Source organism: Rutidosis leptorrhynchoides, chromosome 7 (genome assembly GCF_046630445.1).
Source record: "Rutidosis leptorrhynchoides isolate AG116_Rl617_1_P2 chromosome 7, CSIRO_AGI_Rlap_v1, whole genome shotgun sequence".
In the NCBI taxonomy this organism is placed as follows: Eukaryota; Viridiplantae; Streptophyta; class Magnoliopsida; order Asterales; family Asteraceae; genus Rutidosis; species Rutidosis leptorrhynchoides.
The window spans coordinates 275288961-275300939 of record NC_092339.1 but is presented as its reverse complement, the minus strand read 5'-3'; the positions used below and the strand labels follow the sequence as shown (position 1 = coordinate 275300939).

At 30.8% G+C, this 11979-nt stretch overlaps 1 long non-coding RNA gene across 1 annotated transcript; it reads left to right on the top strand.

Annotated features, from left to right (window-relative positions):
* Positions 1-3424: 3424 nt before the first annotated feature.
* LOC139858503 (uncharacterized) lies at positions 3425-6214 on the top strand. The gene is made up of 3 exons (XR_011762972.1): positions 3425-3987; positions 4022-4241; positions 5950-6214. It is a non-coding gene; the product is annotated as an uncharacterized lncRNA (long non-coding RNA).
* The last annotated feature ends 5765 nt before the right edge of the window (positions 6215-11979 follow it).

Below are 11979 nucleotides of genomic sequence, written 5' to 3'. Positions count from 1 at the left end.
ATACACCATGTTAACATGTTAACATGTTAACATAACAATTTAACATCTCATTTAAGTGTAATAACAATGGGTCAATTATATTTAACAAGATCGTTAACTTAAAGGTCTCAAAACAACATTTACATGTAACGACTAACGATGACTTAACGACTCCGTTAAAATGTATATACATGTAGTGTTTTAAGATGTATTAGTACACTTTTGAAAGACTTCAAGGCATATATCAAAGTACTTCTACTTGACAAAAATGCTTACAATTACATCCTCGTTCAGTTTCATCAACAATTCTACTCGTATGCACCCGTATTCGTACCTGTACAATACACAACTTCTAGATGTATTTACTATTGGTATATACATCTCAATAATCAGCTCCTTAGCAGCCCTAAATGATTAAGAAATATGTGGGAACCATTATTTGTAATCTAGTATCAATTATTTAGCAAGATTACAAAAGAACTTATTAATCATCCATTTTATCATGAATTATTACATAACATTACAAAAAATCATTAATCATCATTTAGCCATAAAAGACCACGACTACTAGCATCATTTTTACTCATTTTCATTCAATTTTACTTACAATTCACTATCATAATTCACACACACAAGAGCTATAAGCAATCTCTCCATTTCTTACTCTTTAAACTCTTTTAAACACACATATTTCAAGTACTAGCAAGTCTTCATCAATTTGATCATAAACTAGCTTCAAGAATACCTTGTTAACTCATCAACTCTACTCCTTTTTATCAAGGTAATAATCATATTCAAACTTTGGTTCAATTCCTATAAACATAACTATCTTAAATCAAGTAGCAATCTTACTTGAACTTGTTTTCGTGTCATGATTCTGCTTCAAGAAATTCTAAGCCATCAAGGGTATCTTTGAACTCAAGATATTTTCCTTATTTCTCCAGCAACTTTATTCATTTGATTTGAGGTAGTAACCTTATTCATAATCTTATCCGATTCATATTCATATAACTATCTTATTTTGAGTTTATAACTAATAACAACAAGAACATAGTTTAGATTATTTCTAAACTTGTTTGCAAATATACTTAATCCTTCTAACTTGATTTTTTAAAATACTTCAACACATATATCATGACTGTATGTCAAGCTAACATAAGGATATAAAACTTGTAAACACGAAGAACACCTTAAAATCGAATATACGCCGTCTTAGTCGAACGGGGGCTGTTTTGGGTTTAATTTTTAAAAACCTATCTTAAACTTTGAATTAAAAGATTTCCTTTGGTGAAAAATCTTATTTTATATGGATATGAAATATATCCAAAATCCATGGTTAAACTCTAAGTGGAAGTATATTTTTCAAAAGGGTCATCAAGATGTCGTTCTTACGATGGATATGACTATCTTCTTTATTTGACACCTAAGCTGTATTTTCGACTATAAACTTATACTTTTCTGTTAAGATTAATAATGTTGAGTTCGATACGAAACCATGGCAACTCGAATCACTCAAAATGGATTTGTAACGAAGAAATTATGGGTAAAACAAAATTGGATATTTTTCTTAATTTTTAGCTACGGACATGATTTATAAAAATGGATGCTAACCATATCCTAGCTAACTTACCTTGTATCCTACATGTATTTATACATGTCTTGTTCCCGAACGTATGAAAATACAATTTATAATAGTCGTAATTAAGTTCTATGACAATATATTATAGTCTTAATAAAGATCGTAAGATACCATATATATATATATATATATATATATATATATATATATATATATATATATATATATATATATATATATATATATATATATATATGACTTGATCACCGTGGATTCGTATACAAAGTTTTGACATATCATTTTGACTTCTTGTATATATATTACTGGAACGAACTATTAGACACCATTGACAGTAATCTCGAGTTAGCTGTGGGCCGAAGTGGATTCCAAAATATTATATACTTTGAGTTGTGATCGAGCGTCGAGCCTGAGACATTTATACAATGGGTCGCGGACTGCTTCAGACAATATACATAATGTGTCTTATTATATTAAGACAATATATTATAGTGTTAGTGAATTCTAACACAATATACGCATTTATATTTATATATATATTTATACTGTTGGACTATTGGACTACGAACGTTGGACTACTAACAATGGACAATTAAAATTATCACAAGTATCATAAGTATGGAATATTAATTATATATATATATATATATATATCTTGACACAAGAATATTATTATTAGGTTCGTGAATTTGTCAAAAGGCCAAGTCTTATCACCATCTATTCGAAAATCATCACAAGTGAGTTATAGTCCCATTTTTACTATCTAAATTATTTTGGGATGAGAATACATGCAAATTTATAAATGTTTTACAAAATAAGCACAAGTTCATGAAACTACATTCTAAGATTGTTTTGTTATACCGGATATCTGTACTTATTATTATTATTATGCTTGGCAACCTAAGAAATAGTGAAAAACACTAATTGACGCGAATCCTAAAGGTAGATCTACGGGCACCAACCACCCCCATTTTCGAATAGTGGAAATGCTTTAGTACTTCGAAGGGTTCTTGTCATACATTTGAATAGTGGAATGTATGATGCCAGATATCTTAAACGCTCTATGTTAAGGTCGGTTACCAGGCAACTCATCGTTTGAATGATTTTTGCAGTTGTAATGATCCTACGCATTTAATTAAATGAAATCTTGTGGCTTATTAAATGTTATGATTATTATATAGAAATTAAACCTATGACTCACCAACATTTTTGTTGACGTTTTAAGCATGTTTATTCTCAGGTGAATATTAAAAACGCTTCCGCTGTCGTATGCCAACCCAAGATCAAGATTTGGAGTCGGCATAATTGTTTAAACTTGCATTCGAAGTAATTGTTGTAATATATTTGATCATATTGTAATGGGTTGTGTAAAAACTTATTTATTTGAGGAGATTGTTTTTGATAGACAATCTAAATTATGTCATTAAGACCTTTATTCAATAATAAAGGTTATGATTGTTTTTAAAAACGAATGCACGATTTGAAAAACGTCTCATATAGAGGTCAAAATCTCGCAAAGAAATCAATTAATATGAAACGTTTATAATTAATATGAACGGAGCATTTCAATTATCTCATCTCTTTATATTATAATAACAAAGTTAAAAATAAATTATTTAAAATTCAAATCACTAATCCTAGTCATTCAATTTGAAGGATCTATGTAATCAAGATCATTAAAAGTTCCATGTTCCATGTCTGACCTCATAATCTTTTTTTTTTTTTTTTTTTTTTTTTTTTTTTTTTTTAAAGAGACTAATATACCCTCAATATGATAAGAAACACGGGACAAATCTAAAAAAAATAAGGGTTACTGATGAAGCTTCTCATTCGTAACAAAATACAACATATGAACCCTAATTTTCTCTCAAATGAAAAAAAAAAACTCAATCCTCCCAAATCAACGACAATCTAATCCATTGAATCTTCCTTTACCTACATCAATCTGTAAACACATTCAACAAAATCCACTAGGCGTCAACCCCAAATCGTCGACATTTCATGAGAAAACAGAATCGATTTCGCAAAAAATCACCGACGAATTGATAAGAACACAAGTTGGTGATTTTCATTGTTATTTTGGATATCTATGAGATCGTTCTAGTGAATATTAATCAATTAAAAGAAATAACTTCGGCGATCGTTGATGATTATGTTGTGTATTTTTGAACCCTTATCTCTTAGGAATCAGTTAATCATTTAAGTTTTTAGCATGATTTAAAGGAGTAATCTTTTCATTTTCATTTATAGTTTTCATTATGTATATCATGTACAGAGTAGCAATCTTTTCACTATCATTTTTGGTTTTTAGCATTAGCCCCTGTAGTAAAAATTAATAATTAGACTAATAAACACCTCTTAGAAAAAAAAAAATCAATCTTTAGTTGATATGATAGTACAGCGTTTCATAGGTGACAACATTTGTTATAGTACAGCGTTTCATAGGTGACAACATTTGTTATAGTACTGAAGATTCCTAATATTTATGTGTTTGAATATTTATAGTTTTCTGATTTTAATTATAACAATAAAACCGCTTTATATAACTCGAATGACATTCGTTACAAATTGTGTGCAAGTTGTCCCAAAGTTCATGTAGTGTAGGTTGCTGAGTGTGCTTGAAGTGCATTGTTGGAAAGGGTCAAGGATAACAAAGACGACGCAGGTTCTCATTTTTAGCATTATTTATATTTTATTAAATTGTTACATTATTTACTTCATAAATCTTATGTTTAAAGTGCAATGACCGTGTTGAGCTCTTAAGTCCTTTCTCATAGTTTGATCGTCTTGTGCATATGTGCTTAAAAAATAGGTAGGTATGTACATCATTATTTTAAAGTGCCTATTTCTTCTCAAATAAGCAGATAAGCGTTTTTCAGGAGTGCTTTATGGTTATGTGCATATGAACATATAGGGTCCAAATGGACCGACTTCACCAGAACCTTGTGATAGGTCCATGGTTAGTAACTCCAGATGGCTCAACTAGGTTTAATTATTAGTGAACTTCTATCGCTTAGAATTGTATGTAATTATGTCTTGCTTTAACTTCGCCTAACTATTTGTTATTGCTCATTTGTTTTCAAAGAAAACACATACTCCGTATATGATGAGATACATGCAAATTTTATTGAAGATAAGAAAATAGGAGTTTAAATATCAGAAATTGTATGCTCAAAGGTATCTTAATTCGTTTAAAGAAGAACCTTGTGTGTTTATCAAATGTGGCAAATTGGGTGGGTCACACATTGAAAATTTTGTACCAATTGTTGAAAGGTGGGAGCTTTTGTCCATTAGTTACTTTCAATCACGCTTTGCTTCTTTAAATCATATTATTATTGGGAAGGGTATATGATTGAAAAGAAATTATAGCTATTGCAGTTTCTTGCATTGGTTAACTTATTTCCTGCTAACGAGTTTCTGAATGAGCTTAATTGCTACATGTATTAAGTTGTAAGCATTTCTCTTACATAGTCGCTAATTGGGGTTCTGAAACTCTGTATGAAAACATGACCATGTCTATCATATGTTCTTAATGTTATTAACTCGGCTTGAAAACATGAATTTATATGGCTGTCATATGTTCTTAATGTTATTACTGATTTCAAAGGCTCAAATAGTTAATTCATACTTCATTGTTTAATAAATAAGAATAAGAAACAAAATTACATAATAACTAAATATATGTGTACCGATTCACAACTTCGTATGTATAAGCACATTTTACACAGTGTGAATTTATGTTACAAAAACATTCAATTAGTTTGGTTCTAGCATATATTCTTTAATTTAACCTTAGTGAGTTGTTACATACACTCAATTAGTTTGGTACTCGCATACATTGTTCTTAATGAGTTGTTACATATAGGTACTTATGATTTTCGTAAAATTATTGTGTAGTATTTAGTTGAATATAATTCTTAAGTAAATGTTGATTTGTGTGTTCATTTAGGCTGCATTATTGTTTCGGTTACTTTCCACTTTTTTTCTAAAAATTATAGGTAAAGGTTGATTAACTGGGGTGCCATACACTCTAAGTCTTGATTGTTTTGCGCGTTCATGAGACTGCATTGATTATTTGAATTGCAATAAGCAATCAAATATCTAAGTTGCCTCAAGTTTTTTGGTGATATTAATTTGTTGCTTCATCATTCATATTCATAGTTCATTGTCTCTTTTAAGAACGTAAATAAGAGTGTACATGCATTAAAATCATTCATAATTCATTGTCTCTTTTGCTTATCTCACTCACTTTATTGCGTGTAGGTAGCCAATTGGGTGGGTCAGTTGGATGTAAAGTTATCATATATGTATAGTCAACTTTGTTTAGTTTCATAGTTGCATTGATCTTGATTTTTAATATCTTTTGTTATCAGGTAGTAGAGGAACGTGTAACGAAGATGACCGATCAACTTAAAGGTGATCATGGTACTAAAATTAATTTTTATAGAGTTCTAGCGTGAGACTTTGATGCCAACTCCTTGAATGAATTCATGAATATAATTAGTTATGACGTTTAAGGTGGAGCTATCTCGATTTTATTTCTCTATATTTTGATAGAATTCACCGGACATTAAGTCATTTTTGATTATCTGTATTGAACTGATAGAGTGTATAACAAGTGTATATGTTATATTTCCTATTGTGACTAATTGTTTTACTTTTTGTGATACATAAATGGATTCTAATATTTGTTGTCATTTGCCCAAATTTATCATTACTTGCTAGCTTTGTGTTATATTTACTATTGTTACTTTTTGTGATACATAAATGTATATATATTGTGTTAGACCCAATGTCTCTTACACATCAACTACAAAAATTAAAGTGAAAAGCTAATTTTTAAGAGCAACATAATTACTAACTAATCTTAATGTGCAGGCCAACACTTTTATTAGTAATTATAATCAGAACACGTTACAAGCAAAGTAAAAACAAGTTAATGAACCAATTAACTTATTAGACTTGTTTTTTTGCAAATATCAGATTATACTTCTTTGCATATGTAAGCAACAACAGAATAAGACTTGATACATACACATGACTTAATGAACGAATTAACTTATTAGACTTGTTTTTTGCAAACAACATACTGTTGGAAAACCGGGTGTACTTTTACCAATTTCAGATTAACGGAACGGATAGTTAAAATAATAATCTTTTATTATTTCGTAAAAACATTTACAAGATTATATATTCATATATTTAATGAAACATACACACGATTAATTTATCCCAATGATCCAATTACACCACTAATGATTGTCAAAATATGTAATTCACAAAGTGAGTAAACGATATACATTTCTTGAAGAAACTGATTGAAGGAGAGAAACTTACGATCAAAAGTATGACCGTCTCTTTGGATAGTCCACACTACACTTCAAACGACCGTCAATGGATGCTAGTCCAACCCCAAGTAACTTATTAATATAATCCAATTATATTAATAAAATAATAATAATTAATCCTCCGTATATGGTTTCAATATGAACCAAAAATTAACTCGAAAACAAAGAATGTGTGTGTTTTTGTTTTCTTTCATTTTTTCTCACATTATAAAAATAGTCTATATCCATATATATTATATATAATATATGAAATTTAATAAGTTAAATGACTTTTGTAAAACGAATCCAAAATTCGGTATAATAAAATATTGCAAAATCTTGCAAATATTTGATTCCCTTTTATATTATATTTCGTTGGATTTGGTTTTAAAAAGTCGTATTTCTCAAATACTTTAGGGGTATGTTATGTAACTTATAATTAATAATTTCTATCATGTCGCTTTCATGTGAATAGTAAATTAATTAATTTCGGTTCATTTACTATTCATATGAATAGTAAATGAATTAATTTCGATTTACTATTTTGTTACTTTAGTAATATATATACATCATATACATATTTTATTTGACGTCTCGGTGTATATGTTTGTGACCCCGAAGGCTCAAATGAATTTGGCCATATAGTTATATGTTGTACCTTGCACATTAATCCTACAGACTCTCACTTGTGCATGACACAACACCAAGTAACTATACAAACAATGGTAAGCATCTAGCAACACGTCATTGTCACCAAATTCATGTGAGGTAGTTTCTCGAAACTGTTTGTGGTAAGTTTTAAATGTCATTCGTCCTTTTGTTTCAGATACTTTAGTTAAACTTGAGATATGGATCATCGGTCATTCTCATTTGTTTAACAATTTTGTTTCTCGATCTTAGAACTGAATTAGATCACCAAATTAATTAAGTATCATCTTAATTATATCTGAGTGCGGCCACACAAATATCTTATTCATTCATCGAGGAGCTCAAAAAGTATCTAACTCCAAACATTTTAGAGGAACAAATCCTATATTGCATACACGTGTCTATCACGAGCTTTACATTATACCCAATAATGGCCTTTATAACAGCCTTATTCAGGACAGCGTTTAACCATATCAAAATACAATGCTACACTCATCAAGACGGACGTGCATATCAAGTCTAAGGACACAAAAACATAATCACTAAAAGATTTACTACTGACTACGATCCATGTAGTGACATCTCATGGTTGGGTCATTCCAATATTCATCATCAATGAATACATATGAATATTGGTCTCAACAAGTTAACTATTCATCATCAATGAATATAACCAAAATTTCACATTAATCTTAATTCATGTTATTCCCATAACATGACCGATTATGGAGATTTTGAATAATCAACAATTATTCATGGATTAAACATGCTAATATAGAACACAGTGATATAAATGAAAACGATCATACCAACTATATATCAAATCATTAATATAAAACTGCTTAATGTTCCAAAAATATCCAAATACTAAAATTACAAATGAAAAAGATCAGCAGCATAACGAAGTCCAGTATTACTAGAATGATCATCATGCTTGTTGTGCATCATAGGCTTCATGAACGGGTCAGTCACATTATCATTTGTACTAACCTTTAAGAATACTAATATCATTCCTCTTAATGACTTAATGAATGTAGTCAAACTTTTGAAGAATGTGCCAGATACTTTTATGTACATGTGATTCTTTCAAAAGTATATTAACACTCGAACTATCACAATACATATTATAGAAGATTAAATGTTGTGTACTACTCTGAGTATAACAACAAACTTCCTTATCCAGATAGCTTTCTGAGCAGCTTCTCAGTCAACAATGTATTCTGCTTTTGTTGTAGATTGTTCAATAGTGCTCTGCCTAGAGCTCTTCCAATCAACTGTCTTGCCCATCATGACAAAGAAACAACGTGACTGGATCAAGAATCATCTTGATCAGTTTGAAAACTAGAATTAATATAAAACTTAATACTTAACTCTTCTTCCAAACCACCGTAAACCAAGAACATATCATTAGTACTCTGCAAATACTAAAGAATATTCTTAACAACAATCCAATATACTTCACCTGGATTATGTTGACAATGACTCGTCAAACTCAAAACTAATGAAACATCGAGTATAGTATATATGATGGCATACATAATGGATCATATAGCCGAAGCATTAGCAAAGCTCCATGCTTGGAGTTTTGCATGCTAAATCTCTACAAGATAATGTATTTACTTTGATTCAAACCAATAAGCCAATTGGACCTATTGTATAGATCCTTATTCCAATAATATAAGTAGCTTCATCAAGATCCTTTATGGAAATACATTTTCCAAGCCAAGATTTGACATCTTGCAAGTTGGAATCTTATTTCTAATAAGTAATATGTCATCAACATATAAGATCAAGAAGACTACTCTGCTCCCACTAGCTCCAATGTAAACTCATGGCTTATCTTGGTTTTGAGAAAAATTAAACACTTTGATTTTCTTATTAAACTTAAGATTCTAGCTCCTGGATGATTGCTTTAATCCATAAATGGATTTTAGAAGCTTGCATACTTTATTAGGATGCTTAGGATTCATAAACCCTTTCGGCTGAACCATATATACGTCCTCGCTTAGGTCGCCATTTAGGAAAGAGGTTTTGACATCCATTAGCCATATTTTATTATCATGAAAAGTAACCATGGCAATAAGTATCCTAATTGTTTTAAGGCTCGCGACTGGTGAAAAACTTTCATCATAACCTTTTGTCACCAATCGAGCTTTAAAAGTGTTTACATTACCGTCCATATCAGTCTTCCTTTGAAGACCCATTTTTAACTCATTGTCTTACAATTGGGTAGAAGATCAATCAAGTCTCATACTTGATTATCCTTCATGGACTGCATATCTGTATTCATAGAATCTAGTCATTTTCAGATTCATGATCTGATATGGCCTCACGCAGCTAGAGGGTTCATCATAATCCCTTAGTTGAGGTTTATCTGAATTAATCAGATAATTAAACCTCATAAGCCGATGAGTTCTACTAGATCTATAAAGTGCAGGTGTAACACGTTCTGGCTCACCAACAGTGCACTCAGTTTCAACGTGTGGATTGCTAGTGCTTACTGAAGGTATGTTACTTTAAAGTACTTGAATTTCTTCAAGATCTACTTTACTCCCACTGACTTCTTGTAAGAGAAGATCTCTTTTCAGGAATTCAGCAGACCGAGCAGAAAATACGTTGTCTTCAGCTTGGGAGTAAAAGTAGTAACCCATTGTTTCCTTTATGTATCGTACAAAGTAACATTAGATAGTTCTGGGTTCTAATTTGTTTGAAGTGTCATGCTTCACGTACGCTTTACAACCCTAGACTTTCAGATAAGACAACTTGGGATTCTTCCCATGCCATAACTCATATGGTGTCTTTTCTACCTTCATAGTTAGAATCACATTGAGTATGCCTGCAGCAGACTCTCATGCATATCCCTAAAAGACGATAGTAGAGAAATCAGACTCATCATAAATCAAACTATATCAAGTAAAGTTCGATTCCTCTTACTCATACACACCATCGTGATGTGGTGTGTAAGGTAGAATGAAATATGAGACAATCCTACAATTCGTTAGGTGGTCCAAAAAACTCTTGACTCATAAACTTACTTACTCCATCGGAGCGAAGTGCTTTAATGGTCTTTCCAAGCTGATTATCTACTTCATTTTGGAATACTTTTGAATGTTAAAATAGCTTTATGTTTATGTTTCAGCAAGTGAACATAATCATAGCTACTGTACTCATCAGTAAATGTAATGAAGTAAAATTAACTAAATCTATACATTGTTCTTAAAGGGCTACATACAACAGTATGTATTAGTCCTAAAAGATCTTTATCTCTTTTACCTAAAGCGGAGAAAGAACATTTGTCATCTTTTCACATAAACATGACTCGCATACTTCAAATGACTCAGAGTCAATTGATTCTAAAAGTCCATTAGATTGGAGTTTTAAAATGCATTGTTTGTTTATATGACCAATATGACAATGTCATAGATAAGTCTTATTCAAGTCTTGCTTGAAGACTTTGGCGATGTAGGTATACACAGAATTCTCATTTGAAATTATACTATGCATATCAATTTCAAAAATACCATCACGTGGATAGGTATTAACATAAATATATTATCCTTAGAAACTGAAATACCTAAGTGTGTAAATGTAAGTTCAATACTAACATCTTTCAAACTATGTCGCTCGCAGTATTGAGAGCATAATGCTATTGTTCCAACAAAACAATAAGACCACTTAGAGAAGTAAGTTCAGAGGTACCAATAGCTTTAACAAAATCTTGATCCCCCTTGCCTACTTGCAAATCCAGTGTGTCTTTCTTCAGTCTATTACTTCTTCTCATTCCCTTCATATTGTTACAGGTGTGAAGGCCACAACCAGTTAACAAAGATCTAGGAATCACTAGAAGAAGTATATAACTATATATGGAATATACCTGATTTTCTAGTCTCATCAGCGTTCCTTTTCTCAGCTCAAATTGGAAGATAAGACAACTTCCTTCTCCAATTGCCAACCTTTCCACAATGGAAACATTCGGCGTCTTTTGTTGGGCTTTACTTCTTGGAAGGTGGAATATTTTTCCTAACAAATGATTTATCATTTTCCTTCCACAAAGTATTCGGCTTATTATTTTTCACCCTTCAATCCTATTTCTTCTTGATCATCGAACAACATTTGATAAGCATTTTGCTGAGCAGCAACAACTGTTACAACAGGAAGAAAGGATATGGGTTCTAAACTTTATTCAACTTCCATTTATGTTTGAGAACAGTTCTCAGATTGCGGTGTCATTTTGGGAAGTTTGAACTTTGAGTTTATCCCTCTCCAACAAAGAAGAAAGTGTTTTGATTTGCGTTTTGATTGTTTGATATCTACAACAGATATATGATTCAATTTAGTATTTTCGATATTGAGCTTTAATAAATTAACTACCCAATTTTTTATAATTTTTAAAAACAATTAATTTACGAAAGCCTAAGATCCACATAG